The following is a 13,541-nucleotide window of genomic DNA, read 5'->3' as shown; positions in this document are numbered from 1 at the left end:
GTACAACACATGAATTTTACAGCAGAATAAGGAGAGAATACTAACAACAATTAGGGTGACTAATAAGCAGAATTACTAATGGAGTAAGTTTTTTCAAAAAGGAACATTTTCAACATCTTCTTGAAAAGGTGATGATCAGATTGAGATTTTAGGTTCAGAGGTAAAGCATTCCAAGTCTTCGGGCTGGAGTAGTGAAAAGTAGAGGCAAAAAGAAGCTTGTATTTGACACCCCGGCAAGATGGATAATGAAGTTGGAGACAGGTGCGGGCTGTGTTGATGGCATTTCTAGGTGGGAGGTCTATTAGAGGAATCATGTATTCTGGAGCTAGACCATAGATAATTTTCACCACTTAGGGCCTTTAGGGTAACTATGAGAGAGGATGATAGATGTGCTAAATGCGCTTGTTTTCCTGCAGATTTGGGACATATGTTTTGGTCTTGCCCATCTATTATAGAATTTTGGAGGAAAGTGTGTCTGCATGTCTCACACCTATGGGGGGGTCACTTGGCGTCCGAGTCCGTCCCAATTGTTTGATATCTTCATGATTTCCCCGTCTTTATCCAAAGGGTTGAGGCCATTCTTAAAAAGGGTGGTTCTTATTGGTAAGAAGGCTATTCTTCAACATTGTACAACCGCAGAGCCGCAAATTTTGCAACAATGGCGATCCAAGATGATTTTTCTATGCTTGTTAGAATGCAGAGGTGTGGGGGATTTATCCTCCTCTAAGGGAGATTATTTTTGCAGGACCTGGTCCCTATTTTGGGATTCCCTGATGGCAGTAGCAAGCAGCAGGATCTTGAATTCCTAGGCTGTATGGCATGGTACGGGTGTCGCGTCCGCAGCTCCCTCCGGCTCCTCCGCTGCGGGGGGCGGGAGCCGGCGTCCACTTTGGCGAGGGTCGATGATCCGGAAGCCACAGCGGGGAGCCGGGGCCCACCGCAGTGATGGCCGCCCAATCCGGGGCAGAGGCCAGAGGCCGGCGATTGCAGCGGGGCGGTGTTTGCACTGCGGGAGGAGGTGGTGCCGAGGCGCGATGGCCGGCGTCCTCGTCTCTCCCGGGCGCGGGGGTCCGGAGCTCCGCCTCTGAGGTGCTGGATTGGGCAGACAGAGCCAATCAGAAGGGCTCTGTCAATAGCCAGGTTCGGGTTGGTCGGCTATACAGTACCTGCGGGGGCGGGGCGGCTGATGCTGAACAGTACTTAAGGAAGAGAACTGAGTTAGAACTTTGCTTCAGGTTCTGTTCCCGAGGACTGTTCCTGGTTTTTTCCCTGCTCGCTGCCTTCCTCGACCTCTTGCCGGATCTTGACTTCGTTGTCTGCTGCCTGCCCTGAACTTTGACTGTTATTGGATGTTCTCGTTCTCCATCTGCCCTCTGCTTTCCTGGTCCCTGTCCGGCTCAGCTTGGCACCCCGCGGTTCCTGAAGTCCCGTTGACCGCCTGCAGCTTTGAGCTCAACCCTTGGTGAACGGCGGTCGCCGCGGGTGAAGACTTGGGGTTGCACGGTTGTTCTTTAAGGTCCCTCGGGGCCTTACGGGACCTAAGGGCTCACCGTCCTTGCACACAAGACAGTATGGCATGGTACGGGTGTGGGTTGGGGGGTGGGTGGGAGGGAGTGGGAGGGGGGTAGAGTGTTGTTTACTTTATAAAAGGTTGAATTATTGTAGTAGTGGCATGTAGTTAATAAGGCTTTGTTCTATAGATAATTGTTGGCAAATTAATCATGTGCAACAAGTTTCATGTGGTTTTGATGTACGAGCTGTTGGTTATGCATGTACAAAATGTTATATTTGGTGGCATTATTGGCAAAGGCTACTTTGCAAATAACAATACAAAGATTGAAACATAAAGGTTTGGACAAGTTCCTGGAGGACAAGTCTATAGTTTGCTATTGAGATAGACATGGGGGAAGCCACTGCATGCCCTGGGATTGGTAGCATAGAATGTTGCTACTATTTGGGTTTCTGCCATGTAGTTGTGACCTGGATCGGCCACTGTTGGAAGTAGGATACCGGGCCAGCTGGATCATTGGTCTGACCCAGTATGGTTTGTTCTTAGGGCCAGAGAGGATACATGACACTAGTTCAGAAAAGCTGTTTCAGGCATAGAACAGAGCTGGGAGTTCACAAAAGAGGAAAGGCATAGGCGCCCGGTATAAGAGGCTTGGAGAGGCTAAGCCTCCCCCCTGCTGCAGCAGAATGGATCAGCTGTGGAGTCCAGCTGCTCTGAGGGGATTAAATTGTTGATTTACCTCCATCCTCACAGCAGCAGCTGCAGTGAAAGCCCTCTAGCATTTGTAGAAATTGGTATATGGTTTGTTTACCTTACTGCTGGGAAAGCAGGGGGGTTGGCTGGAGATGTCCTGGGTTGCCAGGGAGATATTTAAGGAGGATGACTTCCTGACCTGCACTGAGGACAGATAGCAGCAGAATGGATCCTGGGCCAGCATGATCAGAAAAAGTCACCAGACAACAAAGGTAGAAAAGATCATTTTATTTTCATTATAGTGTTTGGAATATGTCCACTTTGAGAATCAGGTGCTCAACATTAAAAGTTTATATTTCTTTATTTATTTATGTACTTATTTATGGCATTTTATCCCACATTAAACATGAATTAGGGTGTTTTGTGGCTCTACATGAGAATTGTGATGATATGATCCCTTGTTTCATATTGTTGACGGTCTGCACTTTCTGTATGGGTGGTATATTGGTGTATTAGGTCTGCCCAGTGTAATATTTATGGTACAGTAAGGTTCTGAGTGTGTTTTTGGACAAAGTTGTGCATAGTGTTTTGCAGTTGAGCGATTGTGGTTAGAATATGCTTTGAGCAACCACTTTATTCTTTGACATATGATACATATCTAATATCTAAATTTAATAAAAGGTATTAATTGTGACTTTTATTTTTATTTATTTATTTTTTCTGCGTGTTATCAGACAATTATGGATTTAAGCTCCACCCCTGGCCCCACCCCTAACCCCACCCCCTTGAGCCTCCCCAAACAGTTGGGCCACCGACCGCCTATGAGGAAAGGGCACAGATAAGAGCAGCTTGCCCAGTGATAAGAAAGAGCGAAGGAAGTGAAAGGAAAAGTAATAAATTGCAGAGGGAAGGTACCTTCAAGTAAGCAGAGGCTTGAAACTGTATGTAGAACCACAGGGCACATTAATCTAAGGAGCTGAGAAAAGAGCTGGGAGGAAAGGACACTTGGCAGCTGAATTTTGCATAGAATTTAATGGATATAGATAGTTTAGTGGGAGACCTTTAAAAAGGTTGCAGGAACCAGAATGAGAGCTGATTAGAAAGTAGAAGAGTTTTGAGTGAGGTGTTCAGAAAGGAGGAGGATATATTTTGGTGATTATAAGGAAACAAGGATTTGCAGTGTGTTGGATGAGCAACGTGACTGCACACATTTATTACTGATCACACGCACATACAGAGACAGCAATTTCACTAAGGTTTTGCCAAACTCAGGGAATTATCACACAGTGCTGGCCCCAGCTAATGTGGTCATTGTGCTCAGTTAAGGATTAACTCACTCAGGGCCACTCACAGCAGAGATACGTGGGACTCCAGAATGGTACGGAGCAGCTCCATGTGCAGAGTTGGCTCTTGACTCAAACTAAGCTATGCAAGGGGGTGACATCATGATATGTCAAACTCTATTAATCACCAGCTTTCAGAGGGAATCAAGCAAACCTTATTTTTGCCTGAGCTATCTGTTTGCATTGTATTATTTCAAAACCTACCACAGTGCAGATAGTCAAACATCAGTCTAATGAGTACAGGCGATTAAAAATTAACCAGGTCAAAAATTTACATCAGGCGTGGATGCTGTTCAAAAATACCATCCTGGAAGCCCAGACCAGTATTAAAAAAGGAGGAAGGAAAGGCAAACGACAGCCGGCATGGTTAAAAAATGAGGTGAAGGAAGCTATTAGAGCTAAAGGAAAATCCTTCAGAAAACGGAAGAAGGATCTGACTGAAAATATTAAGAGAAATACAAATTACAAACAAATATATATGTTGGGAACTAGACTGTAACTATTCTTCAATTTACACATTAAACCAACATAAAAGAATTGATAATTACAAACTTGTTTATTACCTACTAACTCAAATAATCATTACATATGTTACACCCTTAAAACCCACAATTTATAAATTTCCTTCTATGTTGAATAAATTCTCTCATAATACATCAATGTCCTGGGTTGTTATAAAATAACGTCCTTTCTGATGATAAATTGTCCATCAGTGCTTGAAAGACGAGCTTTTACACAGTTTTAAAACAGAGGAGGAAAAATGAAATGCTCCTGTGTTGATGAATCCACTGTATAACATGGATACCAACGTATTGCCAGTGATAATCCTATAATCTTGTAAGTCCACTAGGCAGTCGTAGCTAGAAATAATCGCAGTCTTCTTCAAAATGTTTACATTTTCAAACACAGATGACAAGGCATCACTGAAATTTTATACCAGTATAGGCGAAAAAAATAACTTCTGATTTTTTTTAATTGTAAATAATTTATGTAAGCTATAACAGCTCCAGTATACCCAGTGCAAAATAAGGCAGCAGATGTAAATTCTCAAATTGGACATATTGCAAACACTAAAGTTATCTGGTGACTGTTTTTCTGATCATGATGGCCTAAGTCTCTGATTCTGCTGCTCTCTATCTGTTCTCTTAACAACGTTTCCAGGGCTTCCTTTCCATTTATTTCTTTACTTTCCTCCTTTGTTCTTCATTTCTTGCCCTATATCCCTAAGTAAAAGCTGGGTCCTCCATGGAATTGACTGGAGGAGGACAGGAGGTATAACATGGTTCCAGCTTTTGCCTATTTTCTCCATCCATATGCAGTTTTTCTCCTCACTTCCCTTTCCCTCATCTCCATCCATGTGCATCTTCTTTTCTCTTTCCTCCCCTCCATTCATGTCCAGCAATTCTCCTCTCTCACCTGCTCTCCTCTCCATCCATTTCCATCATTTCTCCTCTCTCCCCTGCCCTCCCCTCCATGTCCAGCGATTCTCTCTCCCCTACTTTCCCATCCCATCTATGTCCAGTGATTCTCCTCTGCCCTCTGTCCTCCCCTCATCCATGTCCAGCGATTCTCCTCTACCCTCTGTCCTCCCCTCTCATCCATGTCCAGTGATTCTCCTCTCTCCCCTGCCCTCCTCTCTCATCCATGTCCAGCGATTCTCTCTCCCTCCCTCCCGCCCATCCTCCTTCTCCCGCTGCCTGCCAGCCCCCTTCTCCCATCTGAGATCCCCCCTTTTCAACACCCCCGACGCAGTCCCCACCTGCTTACCCTCAGCTCCCTGGAAAGCCCCCTTTTTCAGCCACCCAGCCCCCTGCATTTTTTAAATCTCTGAATCGGCAGCGCAGCGCCTCGCGTCTGCAAAACAAGCAGATTGCCTCGGGCCTTCCCTCACTGTGTCTCGCCCTTGCGGAAATAGGAAGTTACATCAGAGGAAGGCCCGAGGCGATCTGCTTCTTTTGCAGATGTGAGGCGCTGCGCTGCCGATTCAGAGATTTTACTGGAAGAAGTAACTAATTCGTTACTCACTCACACACACACAGGGAGTACTCAGGCTGCATATACTGCAGCAGGACATGTTTATCCACTCCTACCCTTGCTGAGATAACATTTAACCATTTCTCTGACCTCATGTGCAACTTTCTATAAATCAATCACCTTACTTTCTAACTCTTCCTACTTTCTTACCCTTCTATATGTTACATCTTTGCTTTACCCTTCGCTATCACTTGTAAACAAGTTTATCACTTGTAAACAATCTCCTAGACACTACACTGGTCACCTCAAATAGCACAGAAACCCCATCGACTACTAATCTAGCAAAATATTTCAAAGAGAAAATCATAAAGCTCCGACACATGATTCCAGTCACTACCACTGAATATACAAGCATCCTTGAATGCCTAGACCCGAAACCTGGGGAATATCCAGCGGACAGATCATGGACCAACTTTGACCTGATTACAATGGATGAAATCACACACTGGCTTGGAAAATACGCCAAATCTCAATGCAAACTTGACATCTGCCCGATTAGCTTACTAAAAGCCGCCCCCAAACAATTCAAAATAGACCTCACGAACCAACTGAATTACAGACTCCTAAATGGTCTCTTCCCTAAGGACAAAGGAAATATCCTTCTCACACCACTGCCAAAAGATGCCAAAAAAAGCACAATGGACCTAACAAATTACCGACCAGTCGCCTCCATCCCGCTCATAACAAAACTGATGGAGGGCATCGTGACGAAACAACTCACGGAATACCTAACAAAACACTCAATTCTACATGAGTCTCAATCAGGATTCAGATCAAACCACAGCACTGAAACTGTACTTGTGTCTGCAATGAATTCATTCAAAAAAACAATTGCAACCAGCAAAAATATACTCGTACTACAATTCGACATGTCTAGTGCTTTCGACATGGTAGACCATGAAATATTACTACACTTATTAGGAGTTCAAAATGGCCGCCGAGTAGAGCAGACGTGTTACAGACGCTCCTGCGATTTTTTTTTTCTTTCTAAAGGCTTCTTGTGTTAGCCATACCTTAAAAATGCCTAAGAGAAGGGGGAAAGCTGCTGCTACAGCCTCCCAGCGGCTTAGTACCCCAACTCGAAGCGGTCCGATAGATTCTTTTTTGCAGCGAGTTTTGGACGCCAGAACGCCGGTGAGCGGCTCGTTGTTGTCTCCTGTGCTGGTTGAAGGAGCGCAGGAGACCTTAGAGCTGGAAGTTTCTCTAAGCCCCGACGCTCGAACACCCCCTCCCCCTCCAATGCCGTGTGAGATTGAAGCTCTAGATATGGCATCTCCGAGTCTTACCCTAGATCGGGGGATAGACGACGGACGACGGGAGACACATGAAGATCACCAAAGAGCTGAATTGAACTCACAGGCTGAAACATCAATCGAGGAGCAAAATGCCTCGACTATGGAAGGAATTTCCTTACAACAAACGGGGGTAGGTGACTTTTCACTTGCAGTTTTTCAAGTTAAACCTCCCGAAGTTACGTTAGACTGTTTGTGGACACTTATTGTAGATTTGGGCAAAGCACTAATTCCTCAGATTCAAAAAGTGAAACAGGAAGTTGTCTGTATAGAGGAGAAGGTAAAGCAATTGAATGTTAAAGTTGAGAAACAAGATAAAGAAGTACAACGACTGCAAGAAGTTCAAAATAATATGGTGAAAGACTTAATTAATTTAAGAAGAAAGGCAGAGACAATGGAAAATTTTTCAAAAAGTAATAACTTGCGATTTATAAATTTTCCTTTGTTGGATAATGTGGCTCCTAGAGAGATGCTGAAAACATACTTTAAAGATATCTTACAGATCAGTGAAGAAAATATACCTCCTCTAGCGCAAGTTTTTTATCTTCCATCTAGACAACAACAAATATTACAAAATCAACCTTTGGATGTTACAGCTTTCTTAGAAACCTCAGACTCTGAACAAGTAATACCAGCCACGTTATTGGCTACAGTTGTTTTGTCTTCTGACAAACTATGGATATTAAAATTGTTTTACAAAAATCGTGAAAAAATTTTCAAAGGGTTAAAAATTAGTGTATATCCTGATATATCAAAGGACACACAAGTGCGCCGGAAAAGATTTCTTCAAAAAAAGCAGGAAACGATTCAGCTGGGAGCGACTTTCTTTTTAAAATTTCCGTGCAAGTGTCTGGTCACATACCACTCTGAAAAGTTTGTGTTCTATGATCCATCCCAACTCGAGACATTTATTACATCTAGGAAGACTGTTGGAATAGTAATTCCAACTAATGATGTTGTTTGAAATTGGAATATAGTGTCCTCTGTACACTTCTGCCACTCTTTTTGAAATTGTTTATTTCCTATTAATATACCTTCAATGATGTTTGTATTTTGAACTCCCCACTAGTGGACTTGTATTGGTTTGAGGGAATTTTCATGTATGATACATTTTCTTATATTGTAACCTCATTATATCCAATTTTTCTAAACAAGTTTGTAAACTTGAAAAGTTGAAAATCAATAAACAAATTAAACATACTACACTTATTAGTATATTTTGGAATCGGAGGCCCAGTTCTCAACTGGATCAAAGGCTTCCTCACCACCAGGTCCTACCAAGTAGCAACGAACAATGACAGATCACCAACCTGGACGCTGGAGTGTGGAGTTCCTCAGGGATCCCCCCTCTCGCCAACTATTTTCAACCTGATGATGACACCACTGGCCAAATTACTAGCAAATCAGAACCTAAACCCCTATATATATGCGGACGACGTGACGATCTATATCCCGTTCAAAAATAACCTAAATGAAATAACCAACGAAATCAATCAGAGCCTCCACATCATGCACTCTTGGGCGGACTCATTCAAGTTAAAACTGAACGCAGAAAAAACTCAATGTCTGGTTCTCACATCCCAATACAACACAAGCAACTATCCTACCATAACCACACCTCACTGCACTCTTCCCATCTCAGAAAATCTGAAAATTCTGGGAGTCACCATTGACCGAAACCTCACACTCGATACCCATGTGAAGAACACAACGAAAAAAATGTTCTACTCAATGTGGAAACTCAAAAGAATAAAACCTTTTTTCCCTAGATACGTCTTCCGCACCCTGGTACAATCACTAGTGATAAGTCACCTGGACTACTGCAATGCTCTGTATGTAGGATGTAAAGAACAGACCATTAAAAAACTCCAAACAGCCCAGAACACCGCAGCCCGTCTTATTTTTGGAAAACCCAAATACGAAAGTGCAAAACTCCTTAGAGAGAAACTACACTGGCTCCCGCTCAAGGAAAGAATTGAGTTCAAGATCTGCATGACCGTATACAAAATCATTCACGCAGAGGCCCCAATCTACATGCTGAACCTAATAGACTTACCACCCAGAAATGCCAGAAGATCAGCCCGTAAGTTCCTCAACTTGAACTTCCCCAGCTGTAAAGGAACCAAATACAAACAGGCATACGCTACTACCTTTGCGTACAAAAGCACACAGCTATGGAACGCACTACCCAAGACCCTGAAAACCACGGACAACTTAACCAACTTTCGCAAAACTTTGAAGACATTTCTCTTCAACAAAGCCTACAAAAATAATCCTTGATGAATCAAACTACAAACCTTTGAAGACATTTCCCTTCAACATAGCCTACAAAAACAATCCTGATGAATCATACTTCTCCGTACATCACCCAAATGCTCTAAAACACTTCGACACGACCTTACCCACTACCTTCTAATTAATTCCTCTCTTACTCCAATTCATTACCGACTGTATCCAACTCTATGTAACGATAATACCAAATTTTACCCTGTAAGCCACATTGAGCCTGCAAAAAGGTGGGATAATGTAAAGTACAAATGCAATAAATAAATAAATGAATAAATAATGTTCTATTACGTATTGTGTTGACATTGTAAATAGTACACCATGCCCATACTTTGTATTGTTTTTGAATATTTTTACTGCTGTAATTGTCTATTGCTCAAGTTTGATCTATTCTTACTGTACACCGCCTTGAGTGAATTCCTTCAAAAAGGAGGTAAATAAATCCTAATAAATAAATAAAATAAATAAATAAATAGTAAGCCACTGCTTGAGGTTAAAATAAAGGTGCCGATATGCCATACCAGCGCGTACTGGCACAAAAAAAGAACTGTATAAATCATAACCTCTGATTGGGAGATGACGTTGTTGAACATTCATTCCAAACTGTATATTAACCATACCGGCAGTACTGTTTGTGTTCACCCTATGAATATCTATCAAAAAATACACACATTTCTCCTTACAGTTACCAACTGGTAGCATATCGTATATTACATTATTCAAATATGCAATATTAAACTGTCTCTAGTGACCCAAAGTATATCCAGTGCTTTTTTTTGTTTTTAGCTCCAAACAATTTTATTGATTATCTATCCTACCCCTCATAAAATATCACATCCCGGTTTAAAACATATACATCAAGCATATAAATTATTCAAGATCAAACTCCTTGCCGTTGGAGATATAGATTGCAAATATGGGTCTCAAACAAAAGGTACAGTTTTTCCCGAAATACCCACCCCTTTGTTTCCCACAAAGTCAGGGTATGAACACAGGCTCTCCAGCGCCAATAGGATGGAGGATCTGGAATTGATCATGAACATAATATACATTTTTTGCTCAGCACCATTAATTTATAAATTAGCACTTTATGGTCTTTTCCCACCACATCCACTCCTACAGGGATATCAAACAGCATAAATTCAACCTCTGGCCTATTAAAATTCTTTAGTGTCCAATGTTCCCATCAATCTGTTCCCCTATGGCTTATTACGGGAACATTGGACACTAAAGGGTTAAGGTAACTAATTACAGTGCTCTTAGTCCAGAGTTGTTGTATAATCCTTGTATGAGGAAAGGCTAAAGAGGTTAGGGTTCTTCAGCTTGGAAAAGAGATGGATGAGGGGAGATATGATTGAGGTCTACAAAATCCTGAGTGATATAGAATGAGTAGAAGTAAATCAATTTTTTACTCTTTCCAAAAGTACAAAGACTAGGGGACACTCAAGGAAGTTACATGGAAATACTTTTAAAACAAATAGGAGGAAATATTTTTTCACTCAACAAATAGTTAAGCTCTGGAACTCTTTGCTGGAGGATATGGTAACAGCGGTTAGTGCATCTGGGTTTAAAAAAGGTTTGGACAAATTCCTGCAGGAGAAGTCCATAGTCTGCTATTGAGACAGACATGGGAAGAAACTGCTTGCCCTGGGGTTTGTCGTATGGAGTGTTGCCACAATTTGGGTTTCTGCCAGGTACTTGTGACCTGGCTTGGCCACTGTTTGGAAAACAGGATCCTGGGCTAGATGGACCATTGGTCTGACCCAATATGGCTACTCTTATGTTCTTATGGCATAGTATAAAGTATTTTCTCCACAAGTACACTTAATACAAACTGGTGTGGGAGTTCTCCCTACCTTAAACAACCGTGCTTTGACATATGCTTTATGGACAACCTGGAATGAACAAACATTCTTGAAGCTCAGTACTGTGGATAACTTAGATATTTGCTTAATGGAAGACGGCACATTCCAATCCATCAGTGTCTTTCCCAAATGCAGTTCTCATTGAGCTTTCAATACAATGAAGTCTTTTCGATCCACTACTGCCTGAATAACTTTAAAAAAAAGACCTTGAGATAGAAAGTCTTTATTCAGCTATAGAATCAAAAAAATATTTTCAATTTCTCTATCTTCAATTTTTGTCTGGGTCAAGTGTTTAAATATATAATGTTTAATTGGGCAATATGCAAAACAATCTCCTCACCTCACCTCTATGAGCTGTCTAAAGTCTTCAAAACTCATCATAGTACCCCCCAGAATGAGCAGGTGTTCTATCAAGACTATGCCCTGATCTCTCCATCTACCAAAGATTGTAAGCTCTATTGAGCAGGGACTGTCTCTCTATGTCAGGTGTTCAGCGCTGCGTGCGTCTGGTTGCGCTATACAAATATTAATAATAATAATAATAATACCAAAGGCACTATTATCCAACCCCAGCTGAAATTGCAAGTTTCCCCACAATCTGCAATTGATCAGTTCTCTCAGGGGCACTTCCCAGCCATTAAGCAAACTTATTCAAGGTGTCTTTCAGAAATCTAAAAGTACACTCATGCCCAGGGAGTGCAGTAGGAGCCTCCGTGGAACCTGGAGAAATGACCAACATCATATGGTGTGTAGAGTATTTGTTCATACAGAATAGTGTAATCACTCAAATGCAATAACCTGTCTCCCAAATATCACATAAGGCAAGCATAATTATAAAGCTGTAAGTATGGTAATCCCAGGCCCTGACTCTGCTAGTTACCATACAAGTATCGCAACTGCATCTTGCCACCATCTGGTTAACAAGAGAAAGATTTCTTTTTAGTAGTCAGAAAAGCAAAACCTAAAGCACATACAATCACCTAGGGAAAACCACCGTACGATACAGGCTCACCCAACCTGATAGGGAGAGTGGTAAAGAAGACCAGCTGCCTCTTGGTAGAGTCCAGCAGAACCCCAATATTAAGTGATGACAACATTTGAGTAGAATAGGGTAACTGTATTCCCAATGATCTAAAAGACTGGTTCATCCAGTATATAGGAAAGTCCCCCCTCCAGTGCTACCACAGTGTCACCTCCATAGCAAAGGATTTAATTTTGGATTGAGTGTCAACCAAGTTGACCAACAGATCATCTGCAAAAGCTATAATTTTAAAATCTCATCCTTCTCCTATTTCCTTAACTTCCAGATTAGCTAGAATCTTGAATTAAGAGGTCTAAAGTCAACACAAACATAGGTGACAATGGGCAGCCCTGTCAGATCCCTCTTTAGATATCACAATCACACCCTGGCCTTTGGGGAAGAATATAGTGCGTGAATGGCTTGTACCATAGTGTTATAATACAGAGTACATGAAATTCCATTTTACTCTTATCAAATGCCTTCTCAACATCAAAACTAATGTTGTCCAGTCCGTTCTCTAAGCTCCATTGGTATCTTCCTTTTTTTTTAATATTTATTTTTATTAACACAGTACAGCAGTGCTCGCACAGACAAATCCAAAACTTCCAGTTGTGTGTATACAGTAACTCATAAAGATCACATTTTAAAGCTTACAAAGCATCTAACCGTAAATCACCGGCCTGGCTCGCACTACACACTACATTTTCTGTTTTATTCCCCTTTCCCAGTCATACTTCATGCTCACCACTTTAACCCACACCATAACTCAACATCCACCCCAAACGCTTCCCTCATACCCTCCCATTCCCTTCCCCCCCCCTCCCTCATTACCCTGTAAAGGTAACACTTTTAAACAGGCTGTCCACAGACCATGATATTGCCTGGTGGTGAGCTTTGCAGAGGTGGCATATATACGGCACTCATTCTCACCCACCATTCTCATTTTATTATACCACACTTCTACCGGGGGATGTTCTGAGTGTGTCCAAAATTGTAAGATGGTCTTTTTGATCAATAAGAGGAATGTATATATAAATCTCCTATGTGACTTAGGAAGGCCCTGGGCAATCAGAAGGTCTTGGTCTCCCAACAGTAAGGTTGCATAGTCCCACTCTATCTGCCTGTTTGTGACTTCTTTAATCACCTGAAATGCTTGGTTCCACAGTGAAAGAGACGGGCATTCTAAAAAAGAGTGAATGAAAGTCCCCCACCCTTTCTGGCATTTGGTGCATTGACCCTCTCCCCAGAGGCCCATGACTGCCCCCTTAGCCTTTGTAATGTATGCTCGGTGTAATATCCTATATTGAGTTTCTTGCAGGTCTGCTACTTTAACCATGTCATAGATATTGGAGAAAAGCTTACTAAATTCTTTAATAGTGTAGTTTCTATTCAACTCTCTATTCCACTGGTCCATCAATCTTTCCATCCCTCCCAGAGGCCTATGCATCTGCAAGATTTTATACCGGTATCTTCCTAATGTTTCTGGCTATGTATCTG

The sequence above is a fragment of the Microcaecilia unicolor genome, chromosome 6 (genome assembly GCF_901765095.1).
Source record: "Microcaecilia unicolor chromosome 6, aMicUni1.1, whole genome shotgun sequence".
Classification (NCBI taxonomy): Eukaryota; Metazoa; Chordata; class Amphibia; order Gymnophiona; family Siphonopidae; genus Microcaecilia; species Microcaecilia unicolor.
The sequence above is the reverse complement of the archived record's forward strand: the minus strand, read 5'-3'. Positions refer to the sequence as shown.